The sequence below is a fragment of the Pteropus alecto genome, unplaced genomic scaffold, assembly GCF_000325575.1.
Source record: "Pteropus alecto unplaced genomic scaffold, ASM32557v1 scaffold52, whole genome shotgun sequence".
NCBI lineage: Eukaryota > Metazoa > Chordata > Mammalia > Chiroptera > Pteropodidae > Pteropus > Pteropus alecto.
The window spans coordinates 1,108,215-1,120,981 of NW_006433941.1; the positions used below are offsets into that span (position 1 = coordinate 1,108,215).

Genomic DNA, 12,767 nt, shown 5'->3' on the forward strand with positions numbered 1-12,767 from the left:
TTTATTAAAGTATAGCTAACATACAATATAGTTTCAAGTGTACACTATGATTATTTAACATTTATATGCCTAAAGAAGTCACCACCATGATAAGTCCAGCAATCATCTGACAACGTACAATTCTATCACAATATTATTGACTATATTCCCTATGCTGTACACCGCATTCCCATAACTTCATTTACGTCTGAAAATTCAAACCTTTATTCTCTTCACCTTTTCCCTAATTTTTTTATCTTTAAATTACAGTTGACATTTAATATTTTATATTAGTTTCAGGTGTACAGTATAGTGGTTAGACATTTATATAATTTACAAAGTGATCCTCCTGACTAGTCTAGTACCCACCTGGCACTATACATAACTCTTACCATATTATTGACTATATTTCCTATGCTGTACTTTACATTCTCATGACTATTTCATAACTACCAACTTGTACTTCTTAATCTCTTCACCTTTTCCACTCTGCCTTCCAATACCTCTCTCATCTGGCAACTATCAGCTTGTTTTCTGCATCTATGAATCTGTTCTATTTTATTTATGTTTATTTTGTTTTTCAGATTCCACGTATGAGATCATATGGTATTTGTCTTTATTTGTTTGACTTATTTCACTTAGCATGACATCTTCCAGGTCCATCCATGATGTTGCAAATGGTAATATTTCACTCTTTTTATGGCCAGGTAATATTCCATTGTTTATATGTACCACAACTTCTTCATCCAATTGTCTATTGATGGGCACTTAGGTTCCTTCCATATCTTGGCTATTGCAAATCATGCTGCAATGAACGTAGGGGTGCATATATCTTCTCTTTCGATAAATACCTGGAAGTGAAATTGCTGGGTCATATTGTAGTTCAATTTTTAATTTTATGTGGAACCTCCATATTTTTTTCCATAGTGGCTGCACCAGTTTGCAATCTCACCAACAATGCACAAAGATTCCCTTTTCTCCACATCCTCGCCAACACTTGTTTGTTGATTTATTGATAATGGCTATTCTGACAAATGTGAGGTAATACCTCTTATGGTTTTAATTTGTATTTCTCTGACGCTTAGTGACATTGAGCATATGTCTATTGGCCAACTATATGTTCTCTTTGGAGAAATGTCTATTTAGTTCCTCTGCCCAATTTTTTAATTGGATTGTTGGATTTTTTGGTGTTGATTTGTGTAAGTTTTTATAAATTTTGGATGTTAACCCTTTACCAGATGTATCATTGACGAATATCTTCTTCCATTTTTCTACCATGTCTTTTCATTTTGTTGATGGTTTCCTTCTCTGTACAAAACCTTTTTAGTTTGATGTAGTTCCATCTGTTTTTTTCTTTTGTTCCCTTACCCTAGGCAACATATCAGGGAAAATATTACTAATATCAATGTCAGAGTTTACTGTCTATATTTTCTCCTAGAAGTTTTATGGTTTTGGGTCTTACATTTAAGTCTTTAATATATTGTTAGTTTATTTTTGTATATAGTGTAAGAAAGTGGACTAGTTTCAGGTCTCTGTATGTATCTGTCCAGTTTTCCCAACACCACCTGTCTTTAGACTGTCTTTACTCCATTGTCTATTATTTCCTCCTTTGTTATAGATTCATTGACTATATAGGCATGAATTTATTTCTGGACTCTCTATTCTGTTCCACTGATGTGTCTGTTTTTATACCAGTAGCATGATATATTGATTTCTATAGGCTTGTAGTATAATTTGATATCAGGTAGGGTGATATCTTCAACTTTGTTCTTTTTTCTCAAGATTGCTATGGCTTTTCAGGGTTTTTTGTGGCTCTATATAAATTTTAAGATTACTTGTTAGAGTTCTGTGAAAAATCTCATTGGTATTTTGATAGATTGTATTGAATATATAGATTGCTTTGGGTAGTCTGAACATTTTAACAGTATTAATCCTTTCTATCCATAAGCATATGGTACATGCTTTCATTTATTATATCTTCTTCAGTTTCTTTCTTTAGTGTCTTATAACTTTTTGAGTACAAGTATTTTACCTTTTTGCTTAAATTTATTCCTAAGTGTTTTTTTATGCAATTATAAATGGGATAGTTTTCTTAATTTCTCTTTCTGATACTTCACTATTAGCATATAATATGCAACTGATTTCTGAATATTGATTTTGTATCCTGCTACTTTACTGAATTCACTTATCAGTTCTAATAGTTTTTGGTGGAATATTTAGTGTTCTCTATGTATAGTATCATGTCATCTACAAATAATGACAGTTTTACTACTTTCTTTCCAATTTGTATGACTTTTATTTCTTTTTTTGTCTGATTGCTGTGGCTAGGACTTCCAATACTATGTCGCATAGAAATGGAGAAAGTGGGCGTTCTTGTCTTGTTCTTGATTGTAAGGAAAATGCTTTTAACTTTTCACCATTGAGTAAGATGTTAGCTGTGGATTTGTCATATGTGGCCTTTGTTATTGTAAGGTATGTTTTCTCTATTCCCGTCCTGCTGAGAGTGTTTTCTTTTTTTTTCATAAATTGATGCTGGATTTTGTCAAATGCTTTTTCTGCATCTATTGATGTGATCATATAATTTTTATCCTTCATTTTTTATGTGGTGTATCACGTTAATTGATTTGCAGATATTGAACCAAACTTGCATCTCAGGAATAAATCCCACTTATTCGTGATGAATGCTCTTTTTAATGTATTGCTGAATTTGGTTCACTACTCTTTTGTTGAGGATTTTTGCATCTACGTTTATCAGGAATATTGGCCTATAAATTTTTTTGTAATGACTTTGTTTGGCTTTGGAATCAGAGTAATGGTGGCCTCATAAAATGAGATCTCTTAAAAATTTTTGGAATAGTTTGAGAAAATAGGTGTTAGTTCTTTTTTGAATGTTTGGTAAAATTCACCTGTAAAACAATTTGGTTAGGACTTCTGGGGAGAGTATTTTGATTACTGATTTGACTTTATTAGTAATCAGTCTGCTCAGATTTTCTGGTTTGTTTTTTTTTAAATTTTATTCAGTCTTGGAAGAGTCCACACTTTTAGGAATTTATGAATTTCTTCCAGATTGTTAAATTTGTTGGCATGTAAGTGTTCATAGTATTTTCTAATTCATAGTATGTCCTAAAAATATCATTTAAATCCATCTGATCTAATGTGTCCTTTGTTTTCTTGTTGGTTCTGTCTCATTTTTTCTTAAGGAGTCTGGGTAAAGTTTTATCAATTTTATTTGTCTTTTTCTAACAACCAGCTCTTGGTTTTATTGATCTTTTGTAATTTTTTTAAACTTTTGTTTATTTTCGCTCTGATCTTTATTATTTCTTCCTCTTACTTAACTTTGGGCTTTGTTTATTGTTCTTTTTCTAGTTCCTTAGGTGTGAAGTTAGATTGTTTATTTGAGATTTTTCTTGTTTTTGAGGGAGTGGGGTTAGATCTGTATTGCTATAAATTTCCCTCTGAAGACTGCTTTATTTGTGTCCCATAGATTTTCAGTCATTGTGTTTCATTTTTATTTGTCTCAGGTATATTTTGATTTCTCCCTTGATCTCATTGTTAACCCATTCATTGTTTAGTAGAATGTTATTTAGCCTCTATGTATTTGTGTTTTTCAGTTTCTTTTTTTCTTGTAATTGTAATTTTATATCATTTTGGTCAAAGAAGATGCTTGGCATGATTTCAATGTTCTTATATTTATTATGATATGTTTTATGGCCTAATATGTGGTCTATCTTGGAAAATGTTCTATGTGTATTTGAGAACAATGTATATTCTCCGCTTTAGTTTGAAATGTCCTAAAATGTCCATCTGATCTAATGTGTCCTTTGTTTTCTTGTTGATTTTCTGTCTGGAAGATCTTCCTTGATGTCAAAGGTATATCAAAGTCCCCCACTGTAACTGAATTGCTGTCAATCTCTCCCTTTATGTTGCTTAATATTTGCTTTATGTATGTAGGTGATCCTATGATGGGTGCATGAATGTTTACTAGGGTTTTATCCTCTTGTTGAATTGATCAATATGATATGTCCTTCTTTGTCTCTTATTATAGCCTTTGTTTTAATGTCTATTTCACCTGATACAAGTATTGCTACCTCAACATTTTTTGTTTGTTTGTTTCCATTCGCATAAACATTTTTTCCATTCCTTTACTTTCAGTATATGTGTGTCTTTAGATCTGACGTTGTCTCATACAGACAGCATATGCACGAGCCTCATTTTAGCCAGCCCGTGTGTTTGGATTAGAGTATTTATTCCATTAACATGTAAAGTGATTCTTGATAGGTATGTATTTGTTGCCATTTTATTATTCATATTTATGTTCTTTTTTCCCGACTTCTTCTTCTTAAAGTAGTCCCTTTAACATTTCTTGTAATACTGTTTGGTGGTGAAGAATTTCTTTAGCTTTTTTTGGGGTGTCTGAAAAGCTCTTTATCTCCCGTACAATTTTAAATAACAGCCTTGCTGGTTAGAGTAATCTTGGTTGTAGGTCGTTGCTTTTCATCAGTTTGAATAATTCATGCCAATCTCTTCTGGCCTGGAAAGTTTCTGTTGAGAAATCAGCTAAGAGTCTTATGGGGCTTTCTTGTAGATAACTTAACTGCTTTTCTCTTCCTGCTTTTAAGATTTCTCTTTGTCTTTAACCTTTGGCATTTTAATTATGATGTATATTGATGTGGGTCTTTGGGTTTATCTTGTTTGGAATTCTCTGCACTTTCTGGGCTTGTACATTTTTTTCCTTTACCAGGTTAGGAAAATTTTCAGTCATTATTTCTTCAAGTAGGTTCTCAATTCCTTGTTCTCTCTGTTCTCCTTCTGAGAGAAGGAGAAGTACCTCTATGACGTGAATGTTGGTACCTTGATTTTGTCTCAGAGGTCCATTAAACTATCCTATTTTTGGATCTTATTTATTTATTTATTTATTTATTTATTTATTTTTTTATTTATTTATTTATTTATGGACAAGGCAACCCTTGGTCGACCTCACAGATTACAAGGACCCTGTTCGCTTATAATCTCTTATTTTTTTTTATTTTTAAGCCTACAGTATCTGGTTTTCTTAGGTGGTCTCCCATCCAAGTACTAACCAGGCCCAACCCTGCTTAGCTTCCGAGATCAGACGGGATGGGGCATGTTCCAGGGTGGCATGGCCGTAGATGATTCCAGAATTTTTGATTCCCCTCAATTCCAGTAAAGTTCTGAAACTGATGAGTTCTTCCTTCACCCTGCTGAGTTCAGGGTGCATTGTTCATTTTCCTCAGGGCTTTTAATGGACGCAGTCTGCCTTCTGTATCTGCTAATTATTGCCACAATTCTCATTTGGCTACCTCTTTGTGCTTATTTCTATTTATTTGGTAAATCTGCTACATCTCCCAGTTTTGGCAGGGTGGACTAATGTAGTAGCTGTCCTGTGGGACTCCATGGCGCAGTCTACCTAATCACCTGAGCTGGATGCTCCAAATGTGTCCCTTGTGTGGGTTGTGTGTGTTCTCATGGTGTAGTTGAATCCTGATTGTAGTTTGCATGTCAGTAGGTGAAACTGATCCTCATATTTACTGACTGTGAGGATTGGCCATGAACACAGCATACAAACTGTTGTGTAGGAGTTGACTTCACAGATCAAGATTTGTCCCAGTGAACTCAGGTGCCTGCTAAGACCCCCGTTTGGGTATGCTGCTCTTGGGGATAATCGGGTGGTGTTTTATATGGTTTGAAGACAACCACCATGTGTGCTGGTTCTTGGGCCTCTTGGAAGGGGCTCCTGTGCAGGCCAAGGTTAGCTGCTGCCTGAAACTGGTCCAGGGCTATCTGATAGGAGTTACAAAGTGATCCATGGCTGGCCTCTGCCTGTGCTGAACCTGATGGTGTGTGGGAGAGGCCATGCTGTGAATTGAGGCCAACTGTCACTAGTACTTGGCTTGGGAAGCTGAGAAAGTCCCAGAAAACCCTGAGGACTGTCACCACCTGCTTGCTGTACATAAGGCTCAGCCACTGAAAAAGCCTCAGGTGGTATGGTGGTATGGGAGTTGGGTGGGGCAGGGTCTCAGGAGTCACCAAGGTAGAATGAGCAGGGCTCATCAGACCAACGAAAATTCAGATTTGGCCATGTGTGGGGAGAGTTCAACACAGGAAAGATGGCACCCACCCACTGGCTGCACAGGAGGAGGGCTCAATGCAAGGACAATGGCAGCTGCCCCTCTAGCCCTTGCCTTGAAGTCACACACTTAGTCTCTCCTTGTATGTCTCTGGGCCCTCCCCAGCCACTCTTCCTCTGCCAGAGCCCAGGGTGCATGCCTGGGAGTGAGAGTCTGTGCAGTTCCTTCAAGTAGATGCCTGAGTTGCCAGTAGCTGTCCATTTCACCCAGATGAACTGAATTTCAGCTGATTTTCACAGCCAGATGTTGTGGGAGCTGCTCTTTCCAGAACTGGTGCTCCAAGCTGAGGAGCCTGGTGTGGGACTGGGACCACACACTATTTAGGGGGACCTCTGCAGCCATGATAACCCTTCTAATTCCTCACCACCACACGTGGATGCAAAGCCAGCCCATTTTACATCTCCACCCCTCCTACCAGTCTTGAGGTGGCTTCTGGAAGTAGGCAGAGTCAGCCTTCACCTGTGGGATGAGATAAGATGGGACAGAGCCCGCATTATGGGCCATGAGAGGCTATCCTTGGAGGGACACCCCTAATGGCAGACACAGAGCAAACCAAAATCCAAGGGAACTATGCATAAGTGTGTTTAGGGGCTTAATGGCCAAGTCAGGGGAGCCACTGAAGTATAGACTGTAAGTGGAGAGAGAGTCGTTAGGGACACAGAACTGGCTGATATTTCTCAGTCTCTGAATCTCTGATCTGTTTCACTCCACACCATGAGGTCCACAATCCTCCAAATGACTTTATTCTCTTGAAACAGCAGACTTGTCGGCTGCATTGCAGGATTCTACATTATCTCATCTTGCTTAAGGTTAAGACCTCAAGCCCTCACTCCTCACACAAGGAAACACAACTTTGCTAATTTCTTTAGATTTAATGTAATAATGTCTGCTTCACCCCCTCAGCTTCACTTCTTTTTTTGTCTCTGCTCTGCCACATTTTGACATCTACTGTTTTCTGGTGAATTCTTTTGTTTCTAATTAGATGACTGAGTTAACGAAAGACAAAAAAACTCAGTCTTGATTTAGACTAACCTGCTGGTAATCGATTTTATAAAAATGTAGGCAAACATTTTATTTCCTCAGCAAATGTAAATGCTTTCCATTGTTTCCTGTCCACACTCAACCCTGGAACATTTCTTTCTTTTAAACTTTGAAATCATGTTTTATTTAATAAATACCTGGCCACTTGCCAAAAAAGGATTTACACCAGTTTCTTAATTACTTTCATATACCTGTCATTTTATAGATATGACCTTTAAAAATACTGTATTTTCTTCTCTTGAAGTGTTCTATTTATCCAAAGTCAACATTAATATTTTTAATTTAATGTTTTAAATTATTTATTGTTACTTTGTTAGGTTGGTACTATATTAAATGTGTAACTTACTAAAACATGGTTTTCTTTTAAATTTAAATTAGCAATTCATATTTAACATGTGTATTATAAAATAAACAACAAGAAAATTTTCAGAAAAATTCCAAATTATGTGAAAAAACAGTCCCACTTTATAAATGACATATGGTAAATAATCAAGAAATATGTGTTAATAAAATTAAGGAAATCAAAGCATTGGGTGGTTAGCCTCTCAGCCACTAAAATGTTTTCTGATTTGGATTAATAATTTATTTTCTTTAAACATTGGTTATTTCTCTCACATTATGAGGATTCAGTGTCGTGAATAATCAGAAAAAAAAAAACATATCGCAAATATAAATAGTGGTATTTTTTGCAGAAACAGAGAGATTAATACGTTTTCCTGAGCTAAATCTAGCCTTAACAATGCATATCTCTTTTTCCTCCTATATACAATTCACCTTTAAATCTGTATAGTGATGACAGTAACAATGATGACATGAGATTTTATGGAAATGCCAAGCAACAGGTCCCAGGCCTCAATGAGAAATGGCTGTTCAAGAAAGAAAGGTACAATTCTGTTGACCGAATCCTGATGTCAAAATTCCCATTTCTGTTACTTCTTTCAGTACTTGTTCATTAGGATCAAGGCAGGAAACATGACCTAATTGCAATGAGTCCACTAAAAGGAGAGGCAACTTTCTGCCTCTTTTCTTCCTGTGAACAGCAAATGGAAAAGCTACCGACCTGAGGTCTATTCGTTCACATCAGGCTACACACACTATTTATGTGTTTTTTATTATGAGTAAGCTTTGATGGAATGCTGAAAAACTTCTCCAGGGCATGTTTAGTCATTCAACCATGCACACACAATTAGCTCCTGCACGATATGCTTTTCACTTATAAAAATGCCTTTTCATATGTATTCAGATTCCATTTTCATTTCTCAGTGGTGATCTATAAAGCCATATGTAATCTGACTATAAGCTTAAGAGGATGAATAATAGAAAGAGAAGGATATTAAAAAGTGACCAGAGGAGAGAGGCACCAAGAAGAAAAATGAGGGAGATTCTTTAGAGAGAAAAAAGTTAGAGGTTATGAGAGAGTGAAGAATCATTTTTCCTTGTTGTGTTGGTTAGCTATTGCCACATAACAAAACATCCCAAGACTCAGTGACTTAAAACAGTAAGCATTTACTATTATTTGCTACCCAGCCGGTCATCTAGGTAGATCTGCTGATCTGGGATTTGTGTCAGGCTGATTCAATAGATCATCAAGAGGCAATGAAGGAGCAGATGCTAGGTCATCTAGGATCAGGTTTAGGATGACCTTACTCATCTGTCTGTGATTGAGTTTTCATTCCTGTGGCAATTTTTGACTAAGCCATGTGTCTCCCATTATTCAGCAGGCTAGTCTGGCTTTATACACATGATACATTGCATGTTTCCAAGTGAGTAGAAGTATACAAGGCCTTCAGAGGCTTAGGCTGAGACCTAGTACACCATCACTTCTGTTGTATGCTATTCACCAAAGCAAAACTCAAGGCCAGGCCAAATGGAAGGGGTGAGGAATAATTTCTATCTCTTCATTGGAGGAGCTATGAAGTCATGTTGCATAGAGCATGGATTCGGGGAGAGGTGAAGGGTTGTTTTCATGTGTGAAATCAATGTACTCTTCTTGCCTTTCATAAAACTTGTAAAGGCTCTGTGTAAGCATGGACATATTTTTTATAAATGTATAAAGTTGGAGATATGGGTTCCTGTGCAACCCTTGGATTCCCAAAAGTCATGTGTAGCAGATTGTGGCAGAGGCCTTAGGAAGATCCTCAAAAAATATTTTTGAAAAACTTATCTGGTAAAACCTCTCTCCTTTATGATTAAGCCTAGTGTTCAAATGTCAGGCAACAGGTATTTGTTGAGCATTCACCTATGTGTCTGGTATTGAGGGTACAGCGGTGAACCACACATAGTTCCTGACTTCGGGCTAACAGAAAAGACAGAATGTAAATGGTTACACATGTGCTAAATAAGGTAAAAGGCCTGCTCTTTCTCTAGCACCAGCCTTCAGCATCTCTCTCAAATTATAGATTGATTTTCTTGAAGGAAATAAAATAGTTATCACTTGTTTAAGATGGTAAGGCAGGACCACCGTGATAGGTATATGGACCACTGAAATGAGATCTTATAGTGGGGAAAAGATATTAGGCTTAATTCTAAACAGAGCACTGGCGCATAAGAATTTATAGCCAAGTAGCAGAGTGGGGGTCAGTAGATGGAAAATTACTCAGAAGAAACATCAGGAATAAGGGGAGTTCTGGTTAAACTCACCTAACAGGAGTCTTGCTGCAGGCAGGCCAGGGTGATCAAACATCATTTCAGGGATGGTGGAGGTTAAGGGACCTCATTCTATATCAAGAGTGATCAGATATCAAGGATTGGAGTGCTGGTTAAACTAACTTTGTGTTTTTTTGTTAAAATGAGATTTTATAAGGATAGGTTTAGGAAAAGGTTCAGGGGCCTGACTAAAGTTTGGTGGTCAAGCAAAGAATCTCTGTCAGCTCGCATTTTCCTACATATACCTTGCCATTATGCCTGTGGGCCTTTCGATAGACAGTTTCCTTTTCTTGTCTCCTCATGATGCCATCCTACACTCTTATCTCCACCTCCACTTGTGGAGAAACTACGGTCCTGCAGTCTTCAGCTTAAATATAATTTCTTCCAGGTAGTCTCTTCACTATAGTATCAATTGGGCTCTCTCATCACAGCATAGCTCTCATTATCTTGTCACTCCTGTAACCTTGCCAGGTCTCCCCCAGGAAGCTCTTGAAGGGGTTATGAATATGCTACTGTGGCATAAAGGTTACTATGAGCCCAAGACATTTGAAAATCAACAGCTGTAGGAAGAGAACTTCCTTTTTTTTTTTTTTTTTTAACTTCCTTTATCTGCCCAAAGGCAAAGCATCCCGAAAGACTTAGACTGCCATTGATTGTATTCAGGTCATGCTACTCCAAATATGGCACAGTGGCCTATTGAATTTTTTAAGCTAAATAAGTTAGAGCTTTTAAAAACAAGACAACATGCCCCAAATGGAGTGGCTTATGCTAAGCTCCATGTTACCAAACTGAGACTTAATTACAGTTTCAGCTCTTCTTGAATAGAATCAAGAATCATCTGGTTGGAGGAGATTCAAGATGGCATAGAAGGTAATGGCTGTGCACACTTCCTCTAGCGACCACACCAAAATTATAACAAAACTACAGAGCAACTAGTACATGGAGTTGCCAGAAGTCTGACTGAACAGAAGCTCTACAACTAGGTCACCTCAAATAACAGTTCACCTCAAAATGGTAGGAACGGCAGAGACACGAAATGGCCTGGTCCCACAACTGCATGTGCCCATTGAGAATCAGGGGGCTATCTTGGCTACAGAGCCACCTCCCCGACTTGAGGAGTGAGGGGTCTTGGCTGCACACTGGGCTCCCCTGTCCAGGGGTCTGGTGCTGGGAAGAGAAGTCTCACAAACTCTAGCTGTGAAAAACAGCAGAGGTTGTGGCTGAGTGAGACAGAGGGCTTCAGGAAGCGGAGACCTTCTTATTAAAGGGCCCTGCCTGGCCTTACTTGCTGACAGACTCACTTGCTCTGAGCTTCTGCAGTGAGGCAGTTGCTCGAAGGGTACCAGTAACTTACAGGGAGGGTCTGAGCTGTTGGGCTTCAGAGCGAGGTCAGGGGTGGTGGCTTGCTCCTGGACAAAGGTACAGGGAGAGGCAATTGTTCCTTTGTTGACCCCTCTCTGCTCTCAGCCTCTAGAAACTGGAGCCATCAATCTGGATTACACAGGTCACTCTGCTTAGGGGATTCCCTGAGACTCCACAAGTTAAAAACCTTAGCTATTGAAGCTCCAGAAGAAAAGGCATTATATATAAACAGTGTAATTAAAATATTATTTACAATTATTTTAACATCACAAATTTTTCTAGCAGATATGTTGGTCATTTGGACTTGGCAATCTCTGGCATTTATGCCCATGGGGGAAAGTGATTTATTTTGATTCACTTTGACTGGTTGCCTCTATGCAAGGCTACAGAGACTAAAAAAAGTAATGCTTAGTATCTTTACTCTGCGAATTCTTCTGGCTGGGTTTTCATTCTAATAGGAGCCTGGCCAAATCTTCTTTTTAGTCCCAGCTGAATGTTTGCTAATCGTGTCCAAAGACATTAGCTGATAATGGCTTAAAGCCTTACATTTCGAAGAGATATTTAAATTTTAAATGAGGACTCAAAGATGAAAATTTCATCTTTTTTTCCACCATCCTCCTCCCAAGAATGATAGCATTATTAAATGACAAAGCATGCAAGAGAATGAAGGCCCTCTCTAGATCACGGGTGATATCACACATTCTTAGATTTTGAGTAGCATCGATTAATTAATTTAATAATAATATTGCTTTGTTCTAGTCATGGAGGTTATCAAGAATCCTTCTTAATAGTCTTTATGACATCCTAGCATTCTCAAGGAAATAAAGCTAATTATTGAGGGAGGAGTAAGTGTAAAATTTCAAGAGAAAGAGAAGGGTTTTGTTTTTTGTTTTTAACTTGGAGCACTGAATCCGTTTACTGGAAAGATTATATTTTAATGTTGGCCACTCACACAGATGAACTTGATTATGAAGAGAGAAATTGTTTGGTTCATTAGGCTTTAATTATAGAGATGAATTATTATAGATGAAAAGAGAGAGCCACAAAATTATGGAGATTGAATTCCAGTTCAATAAACAACTTCAAATATCTTTACTGGAGACATAAGCTAGTCATGTTCTTTTTTCCCAATTTAATTTGATGTCCATTGAAAAATGATATTAGAATGTCCCTGGAAAAATCATAATATCTACAGTGTGTTAGCGACTATTATTTAAATTATAGTTTTTCCTTAATTATATTGTCTAATGATGGTATGAAGATAGATAGGCCTTACTTCTGCTTCAATTTATTTTGTGTAATAATGACAGAATGTTACATTCCTGTTTTGCTATTATCCATGAAGCCAAATTGCTTTTATAATAGCTCAAAGGCCTTCACTAGCTCCCCAATGTATGCAGAGATAAACTGAAAACCTTGAGCTTGATATTTAAGGACTTTCAGGATTTGATCCAACCAAAATATCTAACATTATCATTAAGTATTTTGTCGTAAAGTTAAAAAACTTCTTTTAAACCAAATATTCTGTTCACAATCTCACAAATAGGCCTTGTGTATTTTGCTTCTGAGATTTTAGGCATATCTTTCCCT

General features: G+C 37.2%; 1 pseudogene; it reads right to left on the bottom strand.

Moving 5' to 3' along the window:
- Nucleotides 1-5,011: 5,011 nt before the first annotated feature.
- On the bottom strand, nt 5,012-5,131 carry LOC112477074 (annotated as a pseudogene).
- Nucleotides 5,132-12,767: the final 7,636 nt, after the last annotated feature.